This window comes from Diabrotica virgifera, chromosome 10 (assembly GCF_917563875.1).
Source record: "Diabrotica virgifera virgifera chromosome 10, PGI_DIABVI_V3a".
NCBI lineage: Eukaryota > Metazoa > Arthropoda > Insecta > Coleoptera > Chrysomelidae > Diabrotica > Diabrotica virgifera.
The window spans coordinates 154,385,549-154,391,585 of record NC_065452.1 but is presented as its reverse complement, the minus strand read 5'-3'; the positions used below and the strand labels follow the sequence as shown (position 1 = coordinate 154,391,585).

General features: G+C 33.0%; 1 protein-coding gene across 1 annotated transcript in view; it reads left to right on the top strand.

Annotated features, from left to right (window-relative positions):
* Positions 1–2,350: 2,350 nt before the first annotated feature.
* The window catches only part of LOC114325435 (uncharacterized), an 88,387-nt gene continuing 84,700 nt past the window's right edge, over positions 2,351–6,037 (top strand). The window contains exon 1 of the mRNA XM_028273506.2: positions 2,351–2,566. The gene's annotated coding sequence lies outside the window, so the exon portion shown is untranslated. The remainder of the gene's footprint in view (positions 2,567–6,037) is intronic.

Here is a 6,037-nt window from a genome sequence, read left to right as displayed (position 1 = left end):
TCTTGCGTCACACGTCCTTATTTTCGTTTATGTCCTTTCAGCTTATACTAACACAGCTCGTTCGATGGCCCTCTGTGTTGTTCTTAATCTATTGACTGACAACTCTGTAAGTGTCACGGTCTACATTCCATAAGTCATAACTGGTAGAATAGAACTGTTGAATACCCTTTTCTTTAGATTTATTGGTATCTTTTTCTTTTTCAACACATCACTAAGTCTTCCTACTGCTCCTCAAGTCATTCGGATTTTTCTAGTTATATCTGCCATATGATTCTGTGTGCCTAGTTTGATCGTGTGGCTTAGAATATTCTTCGACACTTTCGATCTCACTTCCATCTAAGTCGATTGTAATATTTTGATTTGTCATCATTTTTGTTTTATTTAAATTAATTTTTAAACCAATTTTCTCAGATTCTCGTTTAAGCTCCTGTAGCATGTAGATTAGTTCCTCTGTATTGTTGCTTATTAGTACTATATCATCGGCAAATCTTAGATGAGTTAAAAATCTGCCATCAATTTTAATTCCACGTTATTCCCAATTTACCTTCTAATGAACACACCTTCTAATGCAAGAGTAAATAATTTTGGAGATATATAGTGTGTCCCTGTCTAACACCTGCTTCCTTTCTTATTTTGCTTGTTGTTAGGCCTTCTGCTACATTTATTTGCATATTTGCATTATCGTATAATATGTATTTTAGGAATCCTTGCGTTATTCATTTCGTCTAATACGGCCCAGAGTTCTATGGAATCGAATGCCTTATTATAATCGACAAATGCCAAATGAAGAGGTTCATTGCATTCGTTACACTTTTCGATAAGTGTCCTTATTGTCTGTAGGTATTCTCTGGTACTATAACCTTTGCGGAATCCCGCTTGTTCAAGAGGCTGGTAACTATCGAATTTATTTGATAGTTGATAGTCTGTTGATAATTAGGTAAGCAGTTTGTATGGATGTGGTAATAGGCTTATTGGTCTGTAATTTTCAAGTTTGTGTTTGGCTCCTTTCTTGTGTAGTACAAATACCTGCGCATTTTGCCAAGAAGTTGGAATAGCATCCCCAAATAGGCACTTGTTCATTAGGATTTTAGCTGCATGCAAATTAGATTGACACCGGTCGTACTGCATCCAATTGCTTTATTGTATATCTTTCATTAAATATTATACAAGTCCTCAGAACTGCGGTATATCCTCTCATAGTAGCAACAGTAGTTTCTGCTGAGGCTGCTGAAGTTCTGTGCTGAAGGTTTACTGATAGAGCCACAGAAATTATAATTATAAAAATCCTGCATCGATTTTATACCATGGCCCTCCAGTTTTTTCTTTTTCTTTTCTTTTATCAGCTCTTTACTGTCAACTTCTGGAAGTAAACCTCCCCTTGCGGTTTCTATTTTAATTTTTAAGGAAATTCTTCCTTGTGGATATTTTAATTTGTCTCTTGCTCCCTGGTGTCATTGTCATCCCGTCTTTTCTTTCGATTTTGATCATCCACTCATCTTTTTGGAGGACGACCCATATCGGTCTCCACTGTACTGTAATGGCGAGCGACTGGGACGGGATCATCTTGTCTGGCAACATGTTCTACCAAGAAAGCTTCATTGACGCGTTGTATTACGTCCTCTACTTTTGTTCTTCTAGGATGCAAGAATTGAAAACTTTTGCCTTTGAGTTTTTGGGGAATATTATTGTTCTTGATTACTATTCTAACTTTAATGAAAGTGAAAAATAGTATATCAAAGTGTGTAAGCGGTATTTATTTCTTTAGCTAAGCGGTTTCGACAAAATTGTCATCATCGGAGCTAACGGTCAATAGAAAAAGTACTACTACTGAAGTCTAAACACATTAAAACTTTTTTCATGGCGTGGGTGTATCACCCAACCATTACGGCCTAGAAGAGATTGCTGACAGACTATCTCAGCTGTAAGATACATAAATTCGTTTGTTAGGGCTGAATCAACTGGAATAAAATGTGTTCTTAGGTGGCAAAGTTTCTCACAAATATCCAAATAAGGCATATTTTTGATTAATACTACATTAAAAAAATACTGGATAATAAGAAAAGACTAAATTTTGCCAAGACTATAGAAAAAAACAAAAAATAGATATTTTAAATTAAACTGTATTTGAAACATCAAAATACGTGCTGTAAAAGACGTGCTGTATAGTTGTTAAGAAATTTCTTCAACTTAGATATCTTCAGTAAATAAAAGCATAAAAGTATGTTTCTCAGTGTAGGTGAGGAACGGATTCAGTGGGTACTACTATACGTATGAAAAGAGAATGCCTATTCTCCCATCCCACCATTGCGTTACTAGGAATACCGAAATTCAATATACCGCTAGTAATGTGTACTGTTTTAACTGTTGTAGTGTAGTGTAGTTGTCAGTACCAAAGAAAGGTGCACGGAGAAAGTACTTCTTTTACGAGTACCAATCGATTTCGGTACCACCGTCAACCGACGTGATTGATATTCCGTGTAGTGTATAGTTATTGTATATGAACTCGTCTTTTCACACTCTGAGGAATTTCGCTCTGTTTGTTCAACTGAATAGGAACAAAATTCAGGTAATTCTAAATGCTACGGTATGTTAGTATCTTCGTACTATTTCTATTTCATGCCCACGTATAAACAGGTGTATTGTCAGCAATCGACTATTTTAAACAATAATATGTATCAAAACTTTTAGTGATATGTTTTGATCAAATGGTACGTACGTACCTAGGTACGTGGTTAATTGTTTCTTTATGATCTTGATTCTGCACAAAAATCAATTAATTTCTATATCAATGTGAAACTTAATTTATGATAAAAATACAAATGCATTACTCTTTTCACTTCATAGTACATCGTCGATCTAACTTTTGTCTCTTGAAATTTTATATTATACATTTACTCTTTTCGGATCATTGCATTGCATGATGTTTATTAATATCATTTTACCCATTCTAAATAATAACAGTAAATGAACTAGAACTTTTAAAGAAAATTTATCTGGTTCAAATTTGTGGATAATCCATCAAATTCCAGAATTTACGTACTGTAAACATATAACAATAAAATTAAAGTACATATATAGAGATAAAGAGATATCAAGTAAGGTACTGCAAGGTACTACTCCATGATATAACGTAGGTAACTAAAAAAAAGAGTAAACATAGATATAAACTATCTCAATAGTCAATCCAATATCCTCCTTCTAGTGTTCTTACTGTTTTTTTCTTGTAGCGATACTTCATTCTGTCTTATGGATATATTCCTCTATGTATGAAATTATATATTTGTTGTCTTTTTATATACATCTATTAAAGTGTACTTTTAATGCAGTTTATTGTCTGCATTGATTGTTATTGCCCTCTTTAACATCGTATGTTGATACATTTTTGTATATTTCGTGTTTTTTATTTCTTTTTTATAATCTGTTTGTGTCATATTTTATTGTTCTATCTCTACACACATGTAGGTATTCTGTTTTAGCAAGAAAAATGACAAAATTTGTCATATATTTAATATATTTAATAATACTTTTTATCCCCCATTTCAAGCAATATACATAATATCTTAATCAGCTGCTACATCTGTTTCGACCTTTCTTTGGGTTTCTAGGGTTTGCTGTCTATTTAAATTTCGTATAAAGTACGAAAAAATCTCTATTGTATAGATATATAGATATACTAGATATACTATATAGATATACTCACAGTGTTGTCGCTGACACTATTTGATTTCAATTTTTATATCATTCTTATATTTTATATGGTTCAGACATTCATCTCATTTTTAGGTTCATTTCAAAGTCCTTTGTTATCTCATTGACTCCATAGCTAATTACATTTCCTTCGTTTCTTCTTCGCTGACCACGAAAATTTGTTCTTTATGTGAAAAATATTTAAAAATGTTTAACTTAAATTAAGTAAATAAAAAAGTTTAAATTGAATCTCGATTTTTATATACGATAATATTAATGGTTCTTTAACATAAATATATTTGTAATATATTAATGCTCAAGTGGTACCTAATAATACAGGAATCTTACCTTTCGATAAAGATGAATTAGACCGTAGCGCGCAAATAGTTGATATACTTCCTCGACTAAGTTTCTATTCCGTGAATTCTTAGTTCCTTCCTATTATAAGATATTATTATGTTAATTATGCAAAGGAGCCGTATATATAAAATATATATAGGCATTCAAAGAAAATCAATATAAAAATTAGAAAATTATTTACTGAAAAAGGTGGGAAGCAAATAAAATATGTATAAAATATAAAAGATTCTTTCTGGTACAGAAATTAATAAAGTATGAGTATCTTCTTCTTGTGGTGCTATCTTTTTTAGAGGAGGTTCGCAACTACACTGGTAAATCTGTCTCTATACAATGCGGCTCTAAACAAAGATGTTGAATCAAGGCCGGACCAATCTAATTTTTTTTTTAATTTTGATGATCTTTAGCGGCTCCCTATCTGTACCTATTCTCCTCAGAACATTTTCATTGGTGGTGTGGGTTATCCAAAGCATGTTCAAGATCTTTTTATAAAACCAGAGTTCAAAGGCTTCTAACTTATTCATCAGCATCATGTTGAGCGTACAGGCCTCCGTTTCTTACATAAATACCTAATAAAGTATAACGAAGAGACATTTAAAAAGAAAACAACTGAAACACAAATTTCAAGAAATAAATCGATAGGGAACCCATTAAAATATTGTAAATCTTCTGAAAATTTCAATAATGTACAATTATTTTTAATCCCCATTTCTCGTATTCTTCAAACAATTTTTTTAATGAAATGAGTCTTCCGCATCAAAAGTTATTAGTGCTTGATCGTCCGCGAAGTACTTATATTCCATCATTACCCACCGTTATTACCGTTTGGCCAATTTTGAGTACTTCTTCCAGGTAATTTTAATGAATGGCGGAGCTAACGAACATCCCTGTCTTAAGCCTTTACTTGCCTTTACTAACCATTATTTTTCATGCATAACCACAACTTATTTAATGGAACGATATCATAGCCTTTCTCAAGGTTGACAAAGGTTAAATGGACAGTTAACCCTGTTTTTATGCGTTTCTTTATGAGCTGTTTAATAGTTAATATCCCGTCTATACAAGAGTGACCAGGTCTACAACCGTTTTGATCTTCTAATTATTTAACTTATTTTCCAATTATGTGTTTTAGTACTCGTCCATAAACGCCTTGCTACCGAACATATTATACTAACGGCCCAACAATTTCTGCAGTCTTTCCTGCCTCCTTTTTTACAAATGGAAGATATGACGGCTCTTTGGGTAGCGACTCAAATCTTTATTGAGGCACTCATTCAAGACAACTGCAAGTATCTTTATTATTTTATCCGGAGGTACACCTAACTGAAAGCCAGAATTTTCGCCTGTACCCTATGCAGGGGTACTTACAGGGTGGTTTCATCCGGGTCAGATGAACCCCGTTTTTTTAGAAGTGTTACTTCTCTATCCCTCTTCCTCGTCTCTTGAGGATGAGGCCCCAGGCTTGAAATAGAATTATTTAAAATATCAAAACATTTTTATTCTTATCGGACAATCATCAGTCGTGATACAAGTTCATACAGCTATTTAAAACTAGGTATACGAGTTTGTATACCTTTGTTTAACATATTAAACGGAGTTAAAATTAAAAAATGAAGACGCAATGTTGACGATTAAAGATTTTAACTAAAGGTTAACACCTTAAACACTGAATTCGAAAATGGCCACAAATGTGTTTGATCGATCAGTTGGCTATTTGTTCTGGTTGGACACAGTTGTCTTCGCACCTGCTGCTAAATATTATTAGCTAACTTTTATCTGTCTCTCGGGGATATTTTTTGAGAGGTGAATAACTTCCTCATTTGTTATTTTGGTGACCATTGCTATCTCCATTGACTGTCTCCATTTGTTCAACTTGTGAACCAAAAGCCTAGAAACCTAATTATCTCTTAAATGAATAGTTCGAATTATACAAATATAGAGATACACCTATTCTGCAATATTGGAAGTTCAAATTTGATGCTTGCAATGTTGC